This window comes from Etheostoma spectabile, chromosome 8, assembly GCF_008692095.1.
Source record: "Etheostoma spectabile isolate EspeVRDwgs_2016 chromosome 8, UIUC_Espe_1.0, whole genome shotgun sequence".
Lineage (NCBI taxonomy): Eukaryota > Metazoa > Chordata > Actinopteri > Perciformes > Percidae > Etheostoma > Etheostoma spectabile.
Genome location: NC_045740.1, coordinates 21,276,197 through 21,303,154, shown reverse-complemented (window position 1 = coordinate 21,303,154; position 26,958 = coordinate 21,276,197). Strand labels below are relative to the sequence as shown.

Sequence of the window (26,958 nt, the reverse complement as noted above, 5' to 3'; positions counted from 1 at the left end):
ATCAATTATTCATTTTGGATTAGTACAGTTTAAATTAACTTATATTTTCATTACTTAATCGATACATTTCAGTTTAATATTTTAATCAGATTTTGAATTTTAGTTGTAATCGGTATCATATAATTAGTTTAAGTATTGGAATCATTTTAATCTAATCATTTTGATTTTATTCATTAAGTTGTATGCTCGCCCTGGCTCAATTCTGCAATAAAGTATATAATTACTGCATTTAAAGTACAAGTAGTAGACATTGAACATATTTCTCTCATTAGGTAAAGGGTTTTTAACATATTTAAAGGTTCTTATAGGTTGCTCTAGCCACTGAAATTAACTTATCCAAGGGGCCTATTTTTCCTGGTTACTAAAAACAATCCTAGTAACCGTACCAAGTGCCCTGATCAAGAAGAGTAGAGCTGTCGTTAACGGGCGTGGCTGGGGTGGTATCTGGCTCTAGGGCTATCCAGTCAAGTGCCATTTCAGAGTAAGAAAGGTAGGGATTCGGAAGAAGATAGTTAGAAGCTAGGCGAATCTTTTCCACACCAGCTTTAACAGTCCTCAATCACACCTAATAGGGTAATACCCATAGTCCCAGAGGATCGGCCCCTTTAAACAGAGAGGTGGTCCAGTACCTCCTGAACAGGGGTAAACCAGGATCTAACAGGTAATACATAAACAAATGCACTGGTACTTGTTGTATATTTCAAAAGTAAAATCTAGGGCGGTCACAATTAACGTGAAAATAATGAATTAACCCAAAGTCCTTTTAACACCACTAATTTCTTAATTGACACACATGCGCTCTGTAATTTGGGCCTTTGGCCACTCCGTAGTTTGGGAAGTCAGAAAGCAATGCAGCAGTAACGGCTAACAGAAACAAACTAAAGAAACTGATGAAGAAAAGGGTCTTTTGAATGGGAAGTTCCATTTCAAATGCCTTCCAGATAGTTATCTCACAAGGCTAAGGTTATTTGCACTGTTGATGGGAATTGAGTTACCAAGTACATCAAGTCTCAAATACCACATGCTGGCCAAGCATACGGCTGATGCAGAGAACCCTTCTTCCCCTCGCCAAAGACAGGCCACACTGGACCATTTTCAACAGAGACGCCTGGACAACTCACAACAACTTTCAACAGTGATAGCATGAGTTATTCATTGTTTTGTGTTGAGCTGCTTAAAAAAAAGCAATGTTTAGTTAACTTTTGCAAGTTTAAAGCTGGACACCACATTGTGTTAGTGTCACCACATAATGTTAAGGAAGAGGTTTTTCTTGAGAATGTTCCAGACACTATTTCAAATTTTTTTGCCATGTTGGAATAATAATAAACATTTGCGTAAAGCAAGCTTTATGTGTCCAGTCCCATGTTGATAAAACTGAAAAAAAATTTAAAATTTTTTAAAAATTAAAAAAAATTTTCGATTAAAATTTTCAATTAACGGGGAGTTAAAGGACTAAGTACATCCGGGGGTTTTTTTTTGACTAAAAGCCCCCGGGGAAAAAAAATTAACCATAAATTTTAAAATTTTCTTGGGTAGTTTTTATCATATGTTTAATTTTCTTGCCCCCTTGGGTTCTCTTATTTCCCAGTTTAATAAATTTTTAATATTTTAAACAGGAAAAGACTTCCTTGCGGGTATGCAAAAGGGTTGGGTTGAACCCCCCCATAAAATGTACGATTTTTTGGAGATTAAACCCCCCCCATCTTTGTTCTTTTACGGGGGGAAGGGAAAAGGACATTTCCCCCCCCCCACCCGATTTTAAAAGTCGCCGGAGCGGTTTTGCCCCAAAGGGGGAAACCCCTTTTCCCCGGGTGACAATGCTGGGTTTTGGGGGGGAGGGGGAGGGGTTTCAGCCCTTTGGGCCCTTAAAAAACAGCTGACAGCTGCAGGAAAAAAAACCCCTTTTTTAAACAGGGAAAGTAATTCTGTGATTGGCTCGTGAATTTCAAGCCGATTCTATTGTTTTAACCCGAAAAGGGCCCCTCTAAACAGTGATTTGGGTTTTTTGGGGAAAGGGGCGTGGGTTGAAGTCTCCTGCAACAATTTTCCCATGAGTTCCCATTAGCCTATCAATTTTCCCCTTGTACTTTATTTGTTTGCCCACTAATTTTAATTTAACTTTTTCACCCTGCACTACAAACACCCTGTACTTACTTTTCATATGTTTAAGCTATTGGCTTTTGCTTAGAACATTGCAAATTCTTGGGACCTTAGCTGCACTAAAAGGGAAGCTTTTGTAATCCTATTTTTTAACACACAAGTTTTTCTTATTTTGCCTCTTTTTTTTCCCCCTTTCTTGCACCTTGAGGTTACTCAAAGACCACCTGTGGGTAATGTCCAAGGTATGGTCTTTTCTGTAAATGCCATTAAGGATTCTAGAAACTGCCACCGAATGTCCCTCTTCTATTGTATTTTTTCCTGAAAGGGGCCCTTCTTATGCAGACCTTCTTGTTTGGGTTGGAAACAGAAAAAACCTTTCCCCAATCCTGAAAAGCTGAAGACACCAAAGAAAACGTAGAAAAAAGTGGACGGGGCAATGTCACACATAACAGGTTAGTAGGCACCCCGGGAAAAGTGAACATAAACTCGCTGCTAGTTAAACAAGCTGGTCTGACACACCAAAAAGCCACTCAACCAAAAATTTACAAAAAACCCTTTGGACTCTTCTTGGCCTTTTCCCCTTTTTTTTAAAGGAGGAACTTTAAAACAAAAGGTAATACTTTTCCCCAAATCAAAAAAAATTGTATTGTCCCTTTGCAAGTTAAATTCCCTTAAATCTAAAAAAATTTGGTGATTAAAATGTGGAAACTTTTTTTTAAAACATTTTCTTCGATGGAAAGAGGTCTGAGCATACATGCATCAATGCACTATAGCTTTATATCCTAGATCCATTTGTTCATGCCCAGTACAACAGTCTTTAACAGTACTGGGTTTGGAAAAGTCTACGGAAATGCAGTGTATGAACAATTTCCTTCCATTTCAGAAAATTTATGCTAACTATTTTTATTGAAGCTACAAACAATACAGTTTTTATTACCCCTGGTCCCCATTTCTCCCTCAATTTTTTTGGTTAGGGTCCCCTTTCAGGACTGTTCAGATACAACCCTTCCTTGATTGGGAACAATAGTACAAAAATGGCAGAACGGTCTTATGAAGATTTGTTCCCTTATTTTACCACAGAGAAAACGAGATCCCCCCTAAGTCAGTCTCTTCCCTCACAATGATGAAATCCTCTATTGTCACGTTAAATGAGACGGTTGGAGAATCCTAGGTTTTTTGGGTGAAGAGAAAAAAAAACTCCTCTACACTTTCCCTGTATGCCCAACCATCCATTAAAGTATATTTGCATTTTTGACATTTATGGGTGTGCTTCCTACACTTGCAATATAATTTAAATGACTTATACAGCTCATTTACAGATTGATAGATGCCATTCTTAACTGCCTCTAATGAATGCCTCATCACTGCAAAAAAGTTACTCTGCTGGATCTGACTTAATGCCAGAGACTCCAAAGAGTCACTTTCATTCTTCATTACAATCTAATTTGTCTTTGAAAGGCAGAAGACAGCGTAACACCCTCTGTTTTTTTTCTATGCATCCTTTTACATGGAAACACAATTTTGGCATCAAAATTGAACACTGAAATAAAACAAGAATAATAATTCCAAATATGGAAAAGTCCCATAGAAAGTACAGAGCAGGGTGAAGTGTGTGGTCCATTTTTTTCAATACAAACAGCGATAAGGAACTGGCGAGGCAGCGGTTCCTAACTTCTACATCCCCACAATCAGGACGTGCCACTCATTTGTCCTTCCAAAGACCTTGTCCTTTCTTATCAGTCAACCAGTCGTGTCCATTGTGATCTTGTCCTGACTACAATAAGAAGAACGTGTATCTCTTCTGCCACCAGACTGAAGTGGTTTAGCCTTCTTAGCCGTAAGGGACACCTCACATTCATATGACCTTTTTTAACGACAAAACCCCACATTCCAATTCAAGCATCGCTAAAAAAATAAAATAGCACAGGAGAATTGTGCCTTAGAGCAGAGAAATATGCAATATGACGGCCAGGGCATGATAGGGCCTTTATAGAATACAGAAACACCTGGAGATGAAGCTAATGAATACATAAAGAATCTGACTATCTTTTATGCTCCAATTTGTGTTGTGCAAATTCAGAGCACACCGGTGGGGGGGAGGAAGAGGAAGGATTGCGTGCCAGAGACTGTAGGGGTCCCACCTGTTTCATCAGACACAGAAGACCCTTTTAACCTGTTTGTCAAAACAGCCACAAAAACACACAACACACACACACACACACACACACACACACACACACACACACACACACAACACACACACAACACACACAACACTTTGTCACCCTCTGCGGAAAAAAAACGCTCATTCTGGATTTGCTATTGAAATGGATGATTTAACATAGACGTTTTCCTCGTTCTCTTTTTCAACCTGATGTGACACATAGAAAGCCGATTACCCTTACAACACTTGTCTGCTGATCAGATGCAGATTTGAATCAACACACACCTTTTATATCAGTGGCATTGGGGAAAGGGAAAGCCAACATCACAGAAACAAAGCTGCAAGCGCTGTAACTGCTTTTCAGGAACACACAAAAGGATATATTGAAGAAGACCCGTACACAGTGATCGACCTTTATTCACTAAACTTATGCACACATCCACATTAACATAACAACTCTATTGTTCTCTCTCACACCACACACACACACACACACACACACACCACACACACACACACACACACACACACACACACACACACACAACACCACACACACACACACACAAACCTCTGTGCCATGCAATCCCATATAGAAAAGGCATTCCTCACAACTCATAAATATTACAATAGGCTGGATCTGGGTCATTAATATGATACAGTCGTTACACAGGAGCCCAATTAGCAGTCAACATAGCGGCTGGAATGCTCCCCTGTTACTATACATAATAACTAAATCACTGTGGCAGACTCCAGTGCAGCGAATGATCAAACCACACAATCGCATACAAGAAATATCAAAGACTACACTAGATGAGGAGTTTGCAGCTGCTTGAGAATATTCACTCAACAGCCTTTAAAAATAGTATACCTGCTCACCTGACATTCACTGCGTGAAATTATCTTCTATAAACAATTATATATTATATATTATATTATATATTGTGAATTCTGCCTCGTTAGTGTTATGCCCACAAAGTCAGCAAGCCATCAAGCAATCTTCCTTTAGGCCATCTCCCTATGGGGGTACTCCTAACTCACATTTTATGGGAGGTCTACACATATAACAATGCATCCAACAAAAACCACTATAAGTCTTATTACAAGCAAAAGCACACTGCAACTCCATACTATATTCTCAGCTTGAAATAATCAATAAAACTTAGGAAATTCAAGATACCTGAAATTTGATTATTTTACATTTTAATGCAGGTAAGTTTAGAAGTTATAAGGTAAAAGGTACAAGGGAGAATATTATACGACATAGAGATAAATTCCTCCGGGTGCCAGGGTAGCTCACCTGGTAAGAGCACACGTTCATATATAGAGGTTTACAACTCAACACAGCGGCCGCAGATTCAACTCCGACCTGCGGACCTTTGATGTATGTCATTCCCTTCTCTCTCCCCTTTCATGTCTTCATCTGTCCTATAAAAATAAAGGTCTAAAATGCCCCCAAAAAATAATCTTAAAAACATGAAGAAAAAAAAAAGTGATACATTTCTCAACCCCTTTCATAAAGGTTCACACAAAACCCGCCAGATCAGATCCTTTTTTTGTGCAGTCATCCTAATCGAGGACAGCAACAATAACATGATCCATCACCGACTTTCCACATACACACATTGGCAAAAAAAACAATTTGAGGCCAAGTTGGAGGCATCACTGCTGGGAATTTAGCTCTGGTCTCTGCTATGTGGACGAGGGATTGGCTGCTGTTCCACTTGTGTGTCCAACATGAATTCTTAAAGCATTCACTAACATCCACGCCACTTCCTTTTTAAAATGGCCCAGTCAGCTTGTTTCAAGACTTTTGTGGGATCAAGGGTGATCCGTATGTCTCGGATGCTAGTGTAGCAAAAAAAAAAATAATTTCTACAAGAAACTATTTCACCTAATCTTACCTCACTGGCAGATTCTTGGAAAACAAGGCTTTTGGAACTCAATAAAAGACAAAAGACTTAGCAAGAGAGATATTTTGCAGCGACGGCTTTGTAGGAGATTTTCAGCAAACATGTCTCCTCCAAAATCCAACCCAAAGAAAGATTGTTATCAAGACAAGGGCAATGCATTTATTTGAATTCAGTCAGCTGGTATTGCAGAGTCATCACTAGATAATTATATTCACAAAACAACAGGATTTTAAATGTTGCTATTCTGTGATATTATCCTACTGGCTTGGATCAGTTTTGTAGTGCATACATTTGACACAATGTAACTATGTAAGTTTCCATTGAAACTTATCTGCCAATTGTTAAACTATGTCAATGTAATCACTTAAAGGAAATTAAATATGACAATGCTTTGAATGTTGTGTGACTAGTTTCTCTCCTCAGTGACAGACGGGCTGGAGCCAAATGCTGAGGAGTCTGGCACGGGCTGCAGGAGGCTAGCCATGGGTCTGCACACACACACACACACACACACACACACACACACACACACACACACACACACACACACACACACACACACACACACACACACACGCACACACCACACACACACGCACGCACACACCACACACACGCACACACACACACACATCTATCAAGCATGATTGGCTACCTCTCCACCGCCTCTCTTGACTTCTTATTTCTATAAATTTAATTTTGTTGTTTTTAATTGTGAGGAATATTACCTGCTGAAACACGGATTAACATTTTCATTCTTTGAGCACCTCCAGAAGTTGCTGTTGTGTGAAAATGTGTTTATTTGACTTAGTGTAATAATTATGTCTGTATTGTTTGTATTCATAATGGCCTTTATTGCAGCCTTATTATGAGCTGAGTACATTTTAAGGACCAAGAAGCCATGACATTAAAACTTAAATAAATCTAATTAACATGGAAATAAAGCTTTTTTTTGGGGGGGGGTGACTATTCATCTTGATTCCTGACAAGCTGCCTGTTTGGAAACAAGTGCAAGACTTTCATTTTAGGAGGTGGCATCTGCTCAGGATTAATACTTGTCGTGTTCGCGGGAGGCTACCCATTAACCAGGCTTGCATGAGCACCCTTAATTCATCCAGGCCATTCTGCAGCTAGTGTTTCAACGCTCAAAGCCTTTATTTTTTCTCTCACGCATGCAGTAGAGGAGCGGACTGACAGCCCCTGTCACAAGGCCTTGACCTGAGCAGTGCCTGACTGGTACCTCAGCAGACTCTGACTTGAATTAAATCAAGTGTAAGTCTATCCTTGTCAGATCAAAAATATCATAGTAGGGCAGGCTTGCCTACATACAGGTGCTAGGATGAGTGACACATTAGGGTCAGACACTAACAGTGTTAAGTAGCAAGAACAAATACACAAAGATACCGACACTGACACAGATACACACTCAGATTAACACATTCATCGTGTGCATACTCTATGTATGCACATGCACTGCACTGTAAGGTTCTTGTGTGAGGTAAATATTTCACAACAGGTGTGTTTGCTTGTGATTTAGCACACTGGTGTGTCTTTATGGGTGTGAAAATCTGTAGATATGGACAAAGTTTTGTTTTACTCCCCCTCAGAATGATCAAAGAGACATTGTTAGTATAGCTCAACAGTCTGAGAATGTGTGACTGCCAGCTGGGTGTGACTACGCTCTGTTGTATTGTGGGGCTTTGACTGATGACCAGATTCCTGCCGCGAGGCTGAGCTGAGCTACCATCTCACTGCCAGCCTGATTGGGTTTATGAGTTAAAAAGCAGATATGGGAGACTGGCAACAAAGCCTGATGTCCAGATCTCAGACACTCAGTCTGCACCCCTGGTTCTGCAGAAGGCATCAGTTTAGGAGGGCATTCACATGTGTTTTGAAAAAAAACACACAGAGACACGCACACACACACACACTACGGTCGCGAAAATCTACATAAAAAATCTTCCTTTTGAGCTTTCTGGTTTTGAAAATTGTCTTGTATTCCTAACTCTCCAGACAACACTGCACAGCTTTTGATTATGGTACATTTGATGTACACTTGGCTGTCAAAAGAACATTATCACAATGTGCATACAGTACTGTGATAATGAAAACCAAATACATACACACATACACAATCACATAGGCCAAATGTACCATTTCAATTCCCATGCTAATCTTGAAGTGAAGGGGATTTAATTCAATTGTGTACCCATCTATAAACATCTCTCTTTCTCTTCATTACTTCATCAAAGCAGAAATTACAATGCATTTGAAAACATTATACACCCAAAGGGAAGTGATATTTCTCTTAACCAAGAAATGAGCAGCTCCCTGTTCAGTAGTCCCAGCATATTCAGACAAATATACTCCTGCTGGTGTTAGTGCAGCCCAGCTCAGGGTCAAACGCTGATGAAGGCTACTGAAATGCATTGACTTTTAGTAGTACATCTTTTAAAAAGTGTAAAGGGGAGCTAAATTGTTCAACCTTCAGTACAAGCTACCTGTATTTTTTATGATTTTACCTGAGGAAGCTATTGTGAAAATAACGTGGATCCTGGTGAAATGCTATTCCTGCTTTGTTGGAGAGCCAAGCACAAAATCTTTGCAACTACCCCTGCAGATAAAGCTAGCAATTTGTTATGGACAAAACACTGTAAGAAGGAAATGCTTCCTCTCCACTGGGAGAAGCCCATCAGGTCTAACAGGTCAACTATTCATTATAGACACAGGGCATTTTCTTATCATCTCAAAAACAACACTGCAAGTTAAGTGGTAAGCAGTACATCCTCTAGCACGCACGTGTGGCATACTTGATTGTGTCTATTATAACACAGCTTTTGACTTCAATAACACCTTTCAGATTATGAAAGTGACTAACATGGTTGACAGGCTAGAGACTGCAGGTGAAGAAAAAGCCCATAAAAGAACCTACATCCTAGAACATGAAGAATCTCCATTTGCAGTAGACTAAGTCCGTGTATTTTAAAAGTCCCATGGCATGAACATTTTACTTCATGAGGTTTTTTAACATTAATATGAGTTCCCCCAGCCTGCCTATGGTCCCCCAGTGGCTAGAAATGGTGATTGGTGTAAACCAAGCTCTGGGTACCCTGCTCTTCCTTTGAGAAAATGAAAGCTCAGATGGAATCTGGCTCCTTATGAGGTCATATAGGGGGAAAGGTTACCTCCCCTTTCTTTTTTTTTTTGCCCACCCAGAGAATTTGGCCGACCCATGAGAGAGAGACATCATGGCTTTCAAACGAGCAAAGTGGCAGTTGGTCAATGCCACCCCCCCCCCCTCTCCTCCTCAATAGCTACAGACTCAGAAATGGCACATACTAAGGAAAGCTCATTGTGGGACTGGCTCTAGACTGTAATTCTGCACCAATGCTGAATTTTGGGAAAGAGACTTCAGATATGGTATTAGGGGACCACTAAGGTTTATATAAAAGCATCCAAAGAGCACCATGTCCTGGGACATTTATATACAGTTTTTAAAAAGATTATGTATTGGCTTTGTGACTGAAGGCTGGTGTCCACTGACAACCTCTAGCCTTTAGGTGGAGCTCATATGCTGCCTGGGGATGCGCTAGTCATGGCTGTTGCTATGCGACCACTAAAAACCTGTTTGAAGGGCATCTCTCCATTTCAAATGTTTTAAACTTTGACTGTTTAGAGCACAGAGCGCCGGGCACGGTCAGCTTACTCTAAATTCCACTGTCAACAATAGAAAATTGAGAAGACTGCACCTGAGTTTAAGAGGTCTCCTTTCCTGCCCTGCCTTGACTTCAATTTTCTTTTTTATTATCCTTTGCTGTTTTTCTTAGGAGGACTTAAATATCTTACCTCCATAAGGCAAAAACTGGGAAAAGAAAGGTGGGCAGTATGAGATAGCCCGCCTTCTTTCCCAGTCCATTTAACCTTTTAATGTAGCAGCAGGAATAGATGGGGTGGCCAGGGCCAGTATCACTTTAAACAGATGCTTCCCAGGTGCCCTGAAGGCAGGATGAATGGCTCCTCTGTGGTGTATATGTACATACGTGTGTGCGTGCGTGCGTGCGCTTGTGAGTATTTGCAAGCTGTAATTAACGGAGCCGTCAGTATGTCCTACCTCGGGTGCTGTCACTCTCATTTTAGCACCATGTGACATTCCAGTGTGGTCGATAAAAGAGGGACTGGCAGCTGAGTGGAAGGTGACGATTACTAAGGCAAAAAAAAACAAGGTGGGTGATGTAAGGCAAGTGGTGAGTAACGATGCACCCTGAATTCAGGTCAGTGCTCTTATCTGAATTTTACGAAGGAAGCGAGGAAACGGGGAGATAGCGATGGAGTTGGAAGAATTCCTTTTCGGCCCTGAGTCAGAGCAGCAAAACGATATTTTAAGCTGTAGTGTTTCAAAATAGCCAAAAAAAAAAAAAAAAAAAGCAAACACCTCACAATGTTGCTATATATTGCCTATATTGCATTTTATCCAATTCTGCTCCCACTGTAAGAGTGGCAGTGGAGAGAAAGAAGGCGAAACAAACAGAGCAATGCTCCCTGGCCTCTAGAATGACAGAATGACACTTTTATGATGTCTCCCAGATTATTCCCTGAGATGGATGGGCTGAGCTGGAACACCAATTGATTAATCCATCGACTGGCGGAATGTGCTGTGGCCGTCCCCCTGCTCAGCTGTTCTTTGCCTGGACAGAGCATTCAGCCAGACATGCTAGAGAGGATGACTAATGAGTGGGACTGCTGCAGATACCGTTCATGTCTGTCTGTGGCCAAGATGCTTGCTCGGGTCTGGTTGATAGAGTAAATTATAGTATACAAACTTGAACAACATACAGCCTCAGGTTCAGATGATCATCCACAGTGGTATAGGAGGATGTAGACAACTCCCTTTTTTCCTCAATAAAGAATTGTATGGGGATGCTATTGTGGCAGTAGGCTTTGCAGCGACAAATTGCTACATTTTCTACAGCCAACCAATCTGACCACAACAATCTCTTCAAAGCAGTGCATGCGTCATCTACCAGCAGCACAGCAGAGAAGAAACTGAGGTGGGTTCGTATCACATTCACAATAGCTGCCTGGGATGCAGACTTGCAACAGCGTGTCAGTGAGCTTAGTCACGGCTGGCATTTGATGACAGCATCTTCCAAACGATGATTCCTTTAAGGTGAATCTCTTCCCCACCTACATTTGAAAATATGCATGATTTATCACCACCAGACAGACCTTGTGTATAAAGGCAGCGTTCATCAGCGTTAATGCACTTTGCAAAACCTTCAACTCACCTCATTACTACATTCGCCCTAAAGTCCCTTTTTTTCCAAAGACTAATTTGCAATAAGTATGTGGGTTGTCATAAACTGGGTGCAGGATAGGTAATATTAGGACAAATCTTTATTGTTTTGCTAAATCTATATGCACTTTGTCAATGAGCTAGATATAAAAACTAAGTGCTTGAAACCTGGTGTCACTGCAAATGTTCCAGTGATTTGAATTACGGTGTCCTTGGTTAAAAGGACACATTCATGTGTAAATTAACCTTTGCTAATTACAATAGAAATATGCTCTGCTGGCAATTGCAGGAAGGAAAATGCAACAAACGAATATTTGAATGTGGATCATGAACAAACTTACAATACTTATCATGTTTAATTCCAATTTACTGTATACTGTTTATCTGAATTTGGTATCTGCGATCCATTATGCGGCGGTCAGCTTCATCTTCAAATGAAGATGCTTTTTTCACCTCCAGCATTAGGCCTTCCAGCTATTATCTGGCCTTCCACTTCAGACCCCTTGCATTGCACTACTGGTCTCCAACACAATATGCAAGGGAGTAGATAACGGATCACTGTAACTGTTCCCTTTCTCGTTGAATGAAACCCCCCGAGAGATTTTATACCCACAGAAAATGAAAAATGTAGGGGTAGCTCCATTATTGATACAAGTCCCCGGCAGTGAAAGAAATGAATGCTAATGGTGTCCTAAGCCGGGCTTTACAGAGATTAATCCGATTTGAGAAATGAACATTTTATTATATGGCACAAAGTGCTGGCCCTGATCTGAACTGAGTCACAGGGTAAGGACGGGGAAAAAATGACAAAAGGAGTGTGGAAAGGGAACATGGTTATCTAGTCTGTCGTTGTGCAAGAACCTGGCACCTTATTTTAGAACTGACATGTTTATTAATTTTCTGACTGGGCTGCTTGGGATGATTTTCAATAGATAATTTAACAACAATGACTGGAGAAATTGGCCATAAAACAGATATCCATAGGGATATTTCCATTATTATCAGCTGAGGACTGGCTTTGTGTGAGCAGCAGGAAGTCCCTCTTGGTCCCTTTGCTTCTCCTGCGCTAAGACTATTTCACACTGCTTAGAAGGGCTAATAGGAACACACTGTGGATACAGCTGTTGTCACTTTAGCACAGTGAAATAAAACAAACACTGAACTGGAGTTAGCCAGTGAATCGGTCTGTTTTAAAGTAAGTTGTTCCTTATGTTGGCTAAAGCTTTATATAGCCTATGACATCCCAAACCTACAGCTCCCATCCATCCCCAAGGAAATGTCCACATGGATTAGAGGGTTTGAAGAGTGTTACATGGGGAGGAGGAACAGTCTATCTACTTATTACTATGAATCACTCTGCACCAGTGGCCAACAAACAACTGCAATATTGGGTACATGTAGGGAGGATATATCATGCTAAAGCCTCTGAAGGAGCAAAAACATCAAATCAGAAGTCTAATCTGTCTCCCCAAGGTAATGTCACTCCATCATTGGAGGGGCTTTTCTTTCAGTGGGTGAATAATGTCCGCCATGTTTCTCACTTTCACAGGTGAGAGATGCAATTCATTCTTTGTCTGTGGAGTGACAGCAATCTCTATTTATGCTTTTACCACCAACACTGGTTTATCACCAACATGACAGACATCTATTTTTAAAGCTCACCTTCTGCTGAGTTCAAAAGCACTGATGTGAAAATTTGAACATGTGCTTGTACTAACCTGCAGGGGAATACTCATCCTAAAATACTCGGAATCTTTAATTCAGAGAAGCATGTTAGGGGAGATACTGGATAGATAGATAGATAGATAGATAGATAGATAGATAGATAGATAGATAGATAGATAGATAGATAGATAGATAGATAGATGGACATTCATATACTGTAGACAGATAGATGTATAGACAGACAGACAGACAGACAGACACAGATAGATACACAGATAGACAGATTGATAGATAGATAGATAGATAGATAGATAGATAGATAGATAGATAGATAGATAGATAGATAGATAGATAGATAGACAATTAATGTATACAGATAGATATATAGACAGACAGACATATATACATACAAAGATAAATACACAGATAAATACACAGATAGATAGATAGATAGATAGATAGATAGATAGATAGTAGATAGATAGATAGATAGATGTGCTTGCACTAACCTGCAGGGGAATACTCATCCTTAAATACTCGTAATCTTTAACTCAGAGAAGCAGGTGAGGGGAGATACTGGATGGATAGATAGATAGATAGATAGATAAATATATAGATATATAGATAGATAGATAGATAAATAGATAGATAGATACCCTATAACTTAACTTGTAAAATTGTGTTTTGCAATGCAAGTGCAAATCCCATTTTGGCTTCTCCTATATCCCAAACACAAACCCTTAAATGTGTAATCTGTTGCTTCGGTGCATACTAGGACATGATTATATTCAGCACACTACTGGCTCAGATTTTCAAGCCATAAACTACAACAGCCTTGCCTTTTCCAGCTGAGCAGAGGCTGAGCGAATATGGCAGATTTTAATTTCAGCACCACGTAAGAAGGACAGCTCCCTCCCAGGCTTCCACAGAGGCAGCGAACAAGAGCCTTCTGTGTGAACCATGCGAGGAAAAAAAAGGGGGGGGGGGGGGGAGCGGCAGTTTAACGATTCATACATTAGTCAGAAATTCCAAAAATGCAACCCTTGGATTTAAAATTCCAATAGTGAATGTTTTATAGCATATACAGTATATCGTAAATTATTCCTCAAAGGTCACTATGGCATAAAATACTCGTGCTAAATATGGCAGATTTCCAGATACTGAATGTAGGTTGAGAGCATGCAGGTATAGACTGGATGGATGGATGGATGGATGGATGGATGGATAGGTAGGTGGATGGATGACTTTTGCTTTTTCAGTATGTTATAAAAAAAAAATTTAAAAAAAAGAAAAAAAAGAACCACTTGCATTTACTTCTCTTTGTGTTGCAAATACTTGACTGGCTCTGTTTTGTAGAAAAGCTAAACTCTTTCTTGTTTCACTGTTGGTGACATCTACGCTCGAAGCTCGCGCACTCAACTCCCACGCGAGCGCGCGCATCTGTTCTTTATATTCCAAATCAGCGCATGATTAGAGATCTTTTAGATAGAGGCCGCAATATCAATGAGGGTTACGCCTTGGGAATGATGTGTCCTGATTTAGTTCATAGCACTGCAGTAATGAAAAGAAGGAGAAAAAAACTACCAGATTTGGACATCCAACAGGGTAACCAGGCTGAGGCAGTCAACATCTTTCTATACACTAGAAAAACTAACTTACTTGTTCACGAAGACGCCGAGGTCTGCAGGGTCTCTGCTTTAGAAGGAAAACGGTCCCTCTCCCGCTGTCTTCCCCCAAAAAACTGCATCGAAAAAACATCCGCAATTCTCAGGCGATCTGGTCGAATCCGTGGTGATGTTTTCTCGTCAGACACATTGTGCTCCCACTCTCAAAACGACGTGGTATGTAATCCACACATCAGTCTGAATTGACATGCTATTAACTCTCACAGTGATGATAATGCATCCGATATTTCCTCTTTTTTTGTTCAGGACGCACACAGCACGGAGACAAGTGCCATTGTTGGAACTACTCTCCCGATGTTAAAGCGATACCCACTGTGATCCCAGCTTTTCTCCAAATGATCAGTTAGGTGACAATTGAAGTCACGCTATTTTTATTTTCTCTCAGATCTAAACTAAATGTTAAAAAAGTAAACCTCTCCACAAAATGTAGGCTAGAGCACGGAGAACCTCATGTGGTCAATTCCCAGATGGATAAATCCTGAAAAAAAAGCCAGTCATTAGACTGCATGACAGCCCATCATCCATACATAGAGGGGCAGAGGTGGTCTTATTTTAAACGTCCCGCTCAATGTCGTTTTCAAACGTAACTTTTCTTCAAGTCCCTATTACAGTCATCAAGCCTGATGAATCTGATTAGATTTCACCTCACAACCCAGTGCGGACTTCAAGACGCTTATCTCTATTTTCCCTCCTGGTTGTGTCGATGAAAGAAGACACGCAGTTCAGTGCGTAAATAGGAATCCTATGTATTGCAGAATTGATAAAGTTGTCGAGAATACACTACATCTCTCTCGTCTCTTCAGGGTTGCTCCGTTCTCCATTTTCGAGAGGAATGATGCGTTACTGTGGGATGCAAAAAAATCCAGCAGGTATCCTCAAGAAGCATTTAAACTCACATCAGAAATTCAGGTAGAGCAGTTTCAAGAGAGAGGAGTCTTAGTTGTACACCAATTCTTCCATGCCCGCGCCGAGCCTTCATTCACCCTGTCTGGACGGGAGTTGTAGTTCACCGAGGGCGGTCATCACTTCCATCTATGCATTTCGCCAATTCAAGCCTCGCCTATCCATGGATGTGACACACACGAGGGTAAGGAATCACAAAGAGCTTATTATCCACAGCGCTGCTCGTCCAAGCACCGTCTTCTTTTCTGCCCACTGCAGTGGGTTTTAAGCTGCTTCAGTGATCTACAAATTACCCCGTTCCAAAACGCGCACGCAGGCTGCATCCACCAGTGCGCTTTACAGTACCTCAGCGCGCTAGGCATTTACGTACCCAAATAAAACGCACGGCGCAGCGGCACGGATGGACACTAGAATTGATAAGTGCACGAGGGGGGCATCGTGTAGGTTACCTCCCACTGACAAGCTGCTCTCTCCGAGTGAGAGTAGTCAGCCGCAGGACTGTAGCGGTGAGGGCAGGGACTAGCGTTCCCCCTCTTTTTTACTCTTCTCGTTAGAACTTCTAGGGTTCCGCAAATTTCACCACCGCATGCAGCCAATGACACGCATTCATTCATTGATGCTTGACCTTTGTCTTTCTCATTCGTTGGTTTTTAATAGGGGCAAGCGCGTTCAAATTTGAGTTTAAACCCTATTGCGTGTGTGTGTGCGCGTGGGTTACAGAGACAGAGAGGGAGGGAGAGGTTTGGATAGACAGGGGAGAGAGAGAGAGAGAGAGAGAGAGGAGAGAGAGAGAGAGAGAGAGAGAGATATTCCACCCATGTGTCTCTGGCAAATGGGGCACGACTGCCACCTATCGACTCCCCTCGCCGGTATGCTGTATGATAGTGGCCTCAGGCTGATTGTGCATAGGATTGCTCTCCCATGACAGACGGCACTGTGTTTATATTGGGTTATATACACTATATCTATTTGTATTTTTAAAAGGCTGTAGGGTACAATAGGTGAAAAAAAAGGCCTTTTGTTTATGGGGAATATAAGAGTAACCACAGTCACAGAATGGAATAAATGTGAAGGTAGCGCTGTGACAAGTCTGACAATCCAGAATACAGTTTAGTATGTGTTATAATCTTTCTTAGGCTTCAGCACTTTAGACCCCATTTATAAATGCTGGCTGTGTGTTATGAATTATGAATCACACTTTGCAGACTTTTAGCATGGCGGCTGACACAGGAGACTTCAGGTCTTCAGAAAGATTATTGCTTGCGAAACAGTTATCTCAAGCAACCTGCTGTACGGCACATATTCTGCTAAACTCAGCTTTATTATACAGATTTCTACAACATGTATAATGCTGGAGCTAAAACATTAGGAATTTAGTGTTGGGAGCGTAAGCACACGTCTCATCTGCGAAGAGGATGCATTCCCAGAAAATGTGATAGTTGATGTGAGAAAACATTTGAATGCCAGACCAGAGATCTGTCCATCACGCTGTCAACATTTGATCTCGTTTCCTTCTGTGCTGAAGGCGTTGCATCATTCATCCGTCTTCATAACTGTCGACCTGCCTGTCTGTGTCTCTGGCATGCGGTAGTAAAGAGCACCGCCCTCTTGCTTTCCAGTCGAAGGAGACATCATTAAATAACTCAATGTTTTCTCTCGCCTCACATTTTCCTCTGCTCTGGCCAAACAAAGAGATTGAAACCTATTATTGTGCAAACCCACTTGCCACTCTCCAAGATAGTGGTGCAGTGTTTTTTGTTAAATACCCTTTGAATCTACATCCTTTCCGTGTCATTCATGTGACTCCTGAGGTCACTTTTGAATGCTCTCTTCCATAATGTGTGTCAGGGTACTATATGGCAGCCTTGCCTAATGTTTTTCTTTAAACCTTTTACTTTTCCATCAGCCGGGAGCCTATGGATCTCTGGTGACCGCTCCTTACTACTTTAGGTCTTATTTGCTGTGTGGGAACAATCACTGGAGGCCATACCCTTTATCTTGATGCATGTAGCTTTTGAGATCACAGAGGATTTGCCTGTGGAACACCTGCTTCATGAAAGTTTGGGGTTACTGAGAGATTGTTGCCGAAATCCATCATCTCTCACACTATATGTTCCTGTGGTGTTTTTAAAATCCATTATTCAACATCATTTTAGATGCCATGTTACATGAATTTACGTTTTTCCTGATGTGAGTCCTGAACACTATTGAAACATCACAGTAAAGATCCCTCTGTCCTCGGGGGACATTAAAGAGGTGTGGTGCTGCCATTGTAAACAATGTGACCTTGTTCCCTGAAAGGGCAAGCCACATAAAAGACTCACGGGGCCAGTTATTCCTGGAGTGGCAGGGGCGGGTAAGAAACCTTACTTAAGGGAGTGCTTCGGTATAGATTATTGGTTATGCTTTCAGCATCCTCGTAAAAACGAAGACTCCTTGACATTAACAATGTGAATTATAGACGTGGTGGCGGTGTAGGCTTAAAAATGATCTTTTTTTTTTTTTTTTTTTTTACTGCACCATGTTCTTTATCATCATTTTAAGGAAACCACCTGGAAAAAAAAGCTGGTGTTTTGACAGAACTGAGGAAAAAAGAAGTAAAGTGCCATTCAAAGGAGGCTTAGAGCACACAGATCTTTTTCTGTCCCTGAGAGTATTGTAATAAGAATAATAATAACTTGAATTTATATAGCGCTTTTCACAAACTCAAAGCCGCTTTACAGTGCAGGAAAAAAAATAAAAACAGTCCCTGTTGTCATGGCCTGAATAATACATGTGTCGGGATGCAATTAGATAATGTAATAATCATGTTTGGTATGCCATGTACAGTAGGTCTCAGTCCGTGATCAAAAGGAATGTACAACTCAAGGCTACTCCTCGTGGCTATTAGCTCTGCCAGGATTCAGTTTTAGCTGACATTAAAAATGGGCGGACATTTATACATAGCGTAGGTTTATCAAAACATAAGGAGTGAAGAAGAACATATGCACAAAGCTCCGTGTAATGCAAGTTTTAGAAAAGTGCTGACGGTGATGCCATGTTACATGGGACATGCATAGCAAATACAATCTCGTCTACTTGCTGTGATCTACAAATGTCAAATTTAACTGCTGAGAAATTTGTCTCACACTAAAACATTTAAGTGTTTTTTTTTTTTAAAACACACATTGCAATACCTCTCCCACTGTCTTATGTTCTTCACAAAAACAGTTAAATCAGAGACCTCCCTACAGCTGCCTCTGAATACATTAATAATGTGTGTTATTTATTTTGAGATCTGGTATTCTTTATTCATCATGTTGTTTTGGAGGGCATGGGACATCACTACTGATATCCTCAGAGGCAATGCAATAATGTAGTCAGGTGCGTTGTGAGAGGTAAGACCGAGAAGCGAGTCTGTGGGCCTGAGAATGTGTCACGTGTCTCTCGTTACCATTCTGCTCCATCAGTCTTACTGCCACCTCGGGTTGTGTAGCATAGGAAGCTTGTCTTTCTCCATCAACTATTTGATATCCCTCTTTGCTTTTTCCCCATTTGCCCTGTACTCGCCGCAATTTCACATATTCCAACCACAAAACTAGTATAGAGTCAATGAGAGAAATTCCACAAACACCTTATTGATGATGTCTCTGAGATTCAAGGCAATTAATCAAATTTGATAATTAGGTGCATCAATGTGTTTGCCCCTTATTTAGTCTCCACTTTGATTAACACTAATATCCAACTGAGCTTCTTTGGCCCATAGGGCTTGTTATTGAAGGGTAAATTCTTAGTTTCCATGCTATGCCACTTTTGGCTCTGGTTCTTGCTTCACCCCTGTATCTGGAGTAAATTAAAAATAATTCAAAGCATGTTTCACCCTAATAACACTCCCTAAGCTGCTTCGACTGCATAATATAATGGTGAAGGAGACTGGATGACTGGTTATTGGATAATGGCTGCAGCTCAAAGCTGTATCAAGAGATGAGAAGGGCCACACTCACTGAAGGATGAATCAGTTGATGATTATTATATAATCAGTATATTACTAATCATATCATGGCACATCATCATCTGCCAGTGGTGTAATATCTTTTATTTAATATGTAATATGTCTGAATTAAATGTCTAAAAACGACTAAACCTACAGTATGTTACGTATATTTTTAGATGTGTACTTAAAAATTCCAAATTCTTCCAACAATGTTCAAACCCAAGGAAATCTGTAATTTTAAACAATGACACCGAGTGTGTTGTCCGATCCAACGCCCAACATGCTCATCAAGTTATTTTTTAGAATAATTGTATTGGCCACAGTTAACAGCTCTGGGCTAGCCCACAATTAACCATGCTTTGTTCATCACATTTAGTTACTACTCATATTTTCTACGTACCCTTTTGTAAAGTGTTACAAGTAATTCTAATGGCTTTAATGAGTAAGGTACATATTTGCAGAGAGAGCCTTCTACCACTGCGCCAGTGTTGTTTAGTGATGTATTTGAAAATTCAATGAGCCGGTTCAGAATGACAATTTCACCAAGTAAGTAAATAAAGCTGTCTAAGAATTAGCACCAACAACTTGAGAAATAAAAACCAACTGATTAGCCTTTGAAATATACCACCTAAAACTAGTTAAAATAAAATAAGCCTATCCAGATTTTTGTAACACTCTCAAATCTCTGGATGTATAAAAAAAAATCTGTGAAGGGAGATTTGTGAATGTTTATGATTGCAAATGATTGAAGTCACGCTGTTTGCTTTAATCAAATTTCAGATGAGATTATTCTAGTTAATAGGGTTAAAACGACAACGCAACTTCCTTCTGTTTTAATTTGAAGGAATTGTACAGTGCTATGATTATTTGTAAGGGTGGGGGTAAAATATGCAGTTGTGACCATGTTGACCCACCTGCAGCCTCATTCCTCACAAAGGAGAAAAATAAGACATAAAGCAATTTGACCTTAATAAGGCTCCAAACCCATAATCCAAATAATGGGAGAGTGAAAATAAAAGTTTGATTCGTGATTTTGGAAGAGCTCCATTTGCTCAAAGTGTGAACATTCAGAGGATAATACAGTGGGGCTAAAAAGATTTGGCACCCCAGGTAAAAACTTGTATTAATGTGCATTAGGAAGCCAAGAAAAGATGGAAAATCTTGGAAAAAGATGGATTTTTCCATCTTTTCTTGATTAAAATAGACATTCGTATAATATGTCACAAAAAGTTAGATTTTACTTCCATCATTTACACTTTCAAAATAACAAACAAAAAAATGGCATCTGCAAAAGTATGGGCACCCTGCAGAGTTTATAGCATGAACTGCCCCCTTTGGAAAGCTGAAACCTGACAGTGTCATGGATTGTTCTCAATCATCATCTGGAAAGACCAGGTGATGTCAATATTAAGGTTTTAAATGCCCAGACTTATCTGACCTCGCCCCAACAATCAGCACCATGGCTTCTTCTAAGCAGTTGTCTAGAAAATTTAAACTGAAAGGCACTAATAAGATAGCAAAGGGTTTTCAGATGCCAATAGCCTGTGTTGGGAATGTAATTAAGAAATGGCATCAGTAACAGTGGAAGTTAAAGCAAGATCTGGAAGACCAAGAAAAATATCAGACAGAACAGCTCGCAGGATTGTGAGAAAAGCAAGTCCAAACCCACGTTTGACTGCACATTCCATCCAGAAAGACCTGGCAGACACTGGAGTTGTGGTACACTATCCCACTATGAAGAGATACTTGTACAGATATGGTCTTCACGGGAGAGTCATCAGAAGTAAACCTCATCTACGTCCTCACCACAAAAATCTGTGTTTGAAGTTTGCAAATGAACATGTAGACAAGGAGGTTAAAATAGAACTTTTTGGCCGGAAAGAGCCATAACCCACGTTTGGAGAAGAAAGGGCACAGAATTGAATGAAAAGACCCTCTGTCCAACTGTTAAGCATGGGAGGGGGGGGGGGGGGTTGTGCGTTGGGGTTGTATTGCAGCCAGTGGCACAGGGAACATTTCACGAGTAGAAGGAAAAATTGATTCAATAAAATTTCAGCAAATTTTGGACACTAACTTGATGCCATCTGTGAAAAAGCTGAAGTTAAAGAGAGGATGGCTTCTACAAATGGATAATGATCCTAAACACACCTCAAAATCCACGGTGGATTACATCAAGAGGCGTAAACCGAAGGTTTTGCCATGGCCTTCACAATCTCCTGACCTCAACATAATTGAAAATCTATGGATAGACCTTAAAAGAGCAGTGCGTGACGGACAGCCCATAAATCTCAAAGAACTGGAAGACTTTTGGAATGAAGAATGGGCGAAAATTCTTCAAACAAGAATTGAAAGACTCTTAGCTGGCTACTAGAAGTGTTTCCAAGCTGTGATACTTGCCAAAGGGGACAGTACAAGGTATTAACTCTGCAGGGTGCTCAAACTTTTGCAGACGCCATTTTTTTGTTTTCTGTTATATTGAAAGTGTGAATGATGGAAATAAAATCTAACTTTTTGTGACATATTATACGAATGTCTAATCTGTCATTTGATGCCTTTTGGAGATTTTGTCCATCTTTTCTTGGCTTTTTTATGCACAATAGTACAGTTTTTTTAACTAGGGTGCCCAAACTTTCGAGCCCCAGTGTATAATCTACAAACGTTCAGGGGTTTGGTTGTTAAAATGTGTGGGCATTCAGAAATGATGCATTCCTTTCCGGTTGTGTGCAACTTCTTTAGAGGGACATGACTAAGTGCCAGTATCACATTGTTGTGATGCAAAGATGATGTAGGCAGTGGAAATATAGAGTGTAAAATTTGATGGAGAGGAAGGCGATAGGGAAAGAGAAAATTATATGGGTGCTACACAGCATGATGAAATGTGGTTTAGTACAATTTAGGATCCATCCCAAATATATTTCTTAAGGCTGGTTGCTTGAGCAAGCTTGGTCACTTTACTTGTGCACCATGTCCATCCAACAATGTTGTCTTTCAAATGGATACAATCTCACATCTTGTCCATTTACAGAAAAGTGTGTGCAAAACACCAAATATAATAGGTAGGAAATTAAAAGACAATGTAGTTCAGCATTTATTTGTCAAGACTTACACATTTTAACACACAATTGAAGTATTTTTTTGTTGGCTGAGGATATGTTCAGGAGACGTAAAGTTTACCCACCAAATCTGATGGTTGTAGGACTTTGGATGGAAGAGACAAACTTGAAGATAATAGATGTGAACATGTGCCAAAAGCTCCACATTCCTCCCATAATGAAATGCATATTGCAGAGAAATATCCTTCCATGCTACACTGTAAATGAAGAAACTATTAAGCACATAGGGAGATTATAATGCTGAAGCTGGAGCCATCCCCAATGCTTTTATTTCAGGAATTAAGCTTGAATTTATTAGTCATTAGTGCTTTCCTCAATCATTCATTACACATTTTATATCCCCCAATCAATATTTTTAATGTCCTCTTCTCAAATTGTAGAGCGCTCCCTGCACATTCATATATTGTATTTCTGTGTATTATATATCTGCCACCCTGGCATATGGTCACCCATATATTACAGTGTAGAATATTACATCAAAATAGTTGTAGGAAAGGATTACTGACAAGGAAGTTGATGTCCTAAACTCATTTACAAAATAATATCACTCTTTTATTATAGTGACAGAAATAGGCTTTGGAAAATAATTGAACCTTAATAGTTTGTTTTTTGTAGAACTTATCCACCATAATAAAGTCAGATGTTTTAAGTCAAGCATGAAGTTTCATGTGCCAGTGAACGGAAGCACACCATGCATAACAAACCACCAAGGATGATGTACAACTGTATGTACAAAGTTTGAAATGGGTGAGGATCTATTCATTGTACTTATGATAGTATATAAGCAAGCATCAATGGATTTTTTTTAAATCCAACATGCACTGCAGAGTCAGGAAAAAAAAGAGCCCATTCTGAGCTGCAGCCATGCAACCACATACAGTTCAGTATGGGTCTTCTTATTGATAGCACAGCATCAGTATGCTGTACTTCTTGCAACAACTCCCCTATTCCTGCTAGAGTTGTCTATTAATGCACAACCATTAAAGGCTTACTAAGTTTGCTACTGAGAAAATCTTGACTGACAATCAGAGGATAAAGCTTTAAGCAAGACATAAACCTTATAATCCTGTATCATAGCAGATTTGGACTTGGTGTAACCTCAGTTTCAGCATGTTTATCTCCTTGGCTATGTCTCTGTTCATGCAAAACAAGCACTGCTCTAGACAATGGCATACCTATTCACATGTGAGGCAGGGAGCAGATTGGCAGCATCTGGATATGACGGCCCGATCCTCTCTCTCTCTAATCCTCTGTGTGGTTGTGTGCCTGCTCGGAGACATAAGGGATCGAGTGGGCCATCCATTCACATCCTGGCTGCCATAGGGCAGATAAACAGAGGAAAACAGAGTAAATGGCCACACAATCAATAAGAAACATTATAAGGAACTGCATATGTCATTGGCTGTGCTTGCATTTTGTTAGTTGGCAAAAATACACTGTTCACATTTAGCAGGCTGCAGGTTGATTATCTCTGAAAGTAAAGCTGAATCTCATGTCTCTGTTGTTCCCCTTTCCCTTAGTTTTGTGCGTTCACATGAGAGTAAGGGCTGTCCCTATACACATTTTGATTGAGGGGTAGGGCTAAGGGGAAGGGCTACATACCCCTTAGTTTTAAGCAAATTTGTGAGCTTACTTGAAAGTAAGGGGTACCCAGAATACACTGCGCAGCCGGCAACAATGGCGACCAGATCGACCAGAGAGACCCATAAATGTAAGTATTTTTGGCTTTAATAATTGATTTGAAAAGTCTTGTTTAGTGCTCTATACGGTCCTGTACATAGATACTTGCAATCGTGTTCTTAATTGAAATGTTTTTAAAAATTGCTAGCTTGCTACGCTAACGGTTATGGTACACTGCTGATTTGCACAACTGACCCGCATTTTTCTGATTTGAATGTACTCCATTCATGTCTACAAACTCCATTAGCAGGGAATTTCATATGATATCAGTGCATAACACAACTGGCTTTCAGAGATGTGAAGTAATGTACTGTACTCAAGTAGATTTACTTTACTTTACTATTTATTTTTTGGCGACTTTACTTTTACTTCTTACAGTTTAACATGAAAATTAGTACTTTCTTCTCCTTACATTTTACATAATTGGCTTGTTACTTTAGTTTTGTACTAAAGGTCGTCTATCAGATGTGATTCTGAGTGCATGTCGGAGAATAGCGCGGACACGCGCCCCACACTGCGAGTGGGCGTGCACGGCACACGGAGAAAAAAGTGAGAGAAAAGAAAAAGAAACCAGCTGTCCGGAGGTTAATCAGTTGAGATCGTGTGCGTCTTTGAGAACTGTAAGTCTTATAACTGATGTTGTCAGTTCATTAAGCCTGTTGTTATATTGGTCTGTAGTTCTTGCAAATTTAAAAGTTAGCTTGTTTGTGTTCTTCACCTGTTACCTAGGTTACACCTGTTACCTAGGTTACATCTGGCTGTTGATTTGATATAATGGAGATTGTTGAACGTCCTTGCTCACAGCCTTGCTCATTAAGATAATGTAATTAATAGTGGGTCTATTGTTATTATTTACCAGCATATATGATTTCTATGCATTGTGTATGTAGCCTTTACAATGTTATTTATTTCTTTTATTACCACACAAACACACAGCCACAGCAGAGCTACCCAAGCCTATGTTGTTGTAAACGTGCTGTATTTATATAGCGCTTTTCCAGTCTTAACGACTACTCAAAGCGCTTTTACATCATACAGGAAACATTCACCATTCACACACATTCATACACTGTGGCCAGGGCTGCCGTACAAGCAGGCTGCTCATCAGATAAACACTCATAAACATTCACACACCGATGCACAGCATCGGGGGCAACTTAGGGTTCAGTGTCTAGCCCAAGGACACGTCAACATGGGACTGCAGGGCCAGGGATTGAACCACCAACCTTCCGATTGGCAGGCAACCGCTCGACCACTGAGCCACAGCCACCCTGCAGCCGTTGTGCAATAAAGACATATTTTTGTTAACAACGAAAGTGTTACTGAACGTCAATGTCATTCAAAACGATGATAACTGAAACAGATATACAACACACCATGCACTTTGTATACAAATATGTATTACAAACAGACCTAAGTAGTAGTCACAGATACTACACAGATAAGAACATCTGCACCACAATCTGCAATAAAAGAAATATAAATATACACATACATATGACACTGTTGTCAAAACCCACACAAATGACATACACTTGTAGATGGCGTCTTGGAAGTTTGTTTAACCAAGTGGTGTCTCATTTCATAGGGGTGTGTTTTCATACCTAGCCTTTACCACTCGGATTCGAGGGCTTGGGGCTAGGGGTAAGACAAAGGGGAAGGGGTAAAACGGAGAAATGGGATTCAAGTGTCAGGCTTGTATCACAAAAACGGTAAAAAGCATGGCGTGGGAGCATGAAAGTGATGAGTTAAGAATAGAAAAGAACATGAGATTTTTGCAGTGGCTTCACTTTAGCTGTGAGATGGGATTTATACATGCACGCCTTGCGATACCAAAACACCACGGAACATGCTGTATGTCCTTTAAGTTTCCTTATTAGCACTAGCCTTTATAAGATGTATACAAACAATTATACAACAAGTAGCTCTGACCAGGCAATCTAATCGGTCCACTGCAAATTTAGAAAATGCTCAAATAAGCATGACAGCAAAAACCAGAGCCATTTGAGCAAACCAAGCTCATCACTATAAATGTTACTCCGCCATTTCCATGTAACAGAGTCTTTTAAACCTTTTCATTAATGAAAATAAATCACAAATCACAATGGAACAGACAAAACGCTCTCTAACATAAATATTGAAAATAATTCATCAGATTATACAATGTTTTTTTTTTTTTTTTTACAATGTCCTGGAGTTACCTGCGACTGGAAATGTTTGGATCACATCAGAAGCTATGTTTAAAATAGCTTGCTACATGTGAAGTTTGCAGGCGTATAGAAGATAAATCTGTCGATGGAAAACTATTTTTCAGCAGATATTTTACAACATGACTGAGCTGGTAAACCGGTTTTGGGTTTCAATGCAGGGCTCTCATTTTGGTCTTTTGTCACGCACTCCTCCACATTGTATTTCTCACGCGGAAAAACTATAACATATTTAATATTCCTGGAGTTCTTAGTCAAGCCT

At 40.2% G+C, this 26,958-nt stretch overlaps 1 protein-coding gene across 2 annotated transcripts in view; it reads right to left on the bottom strand.

Annotated features, from left to right (window-relative positions):
* lrrc4ca (leucine rich repeat containing 4C, genome duplicate a) overlaps positions 1-24,120 on the bottom strand; it is a 65,357-nt gene extending 41,237 nt beyond the window's left edge. Inside the window, exon 1 of one of the 2 annotated variants that reach the window (XM_032523956.1) lies at positions 23,985-24,120. The gene's annotated coding sequence lies outside the window, so the exon portion shown is untranslated. Of the gene's footprint in view, positions 1-14,794; positions 16,402-23,984 lie in introns of those variants that run through there. The other variant, XM_032523955.1, reaches the window with a different exon arrangement.
* Between the last annotated feature and the right edge of the window lie 2,838 nt (positions 24,121-26,958).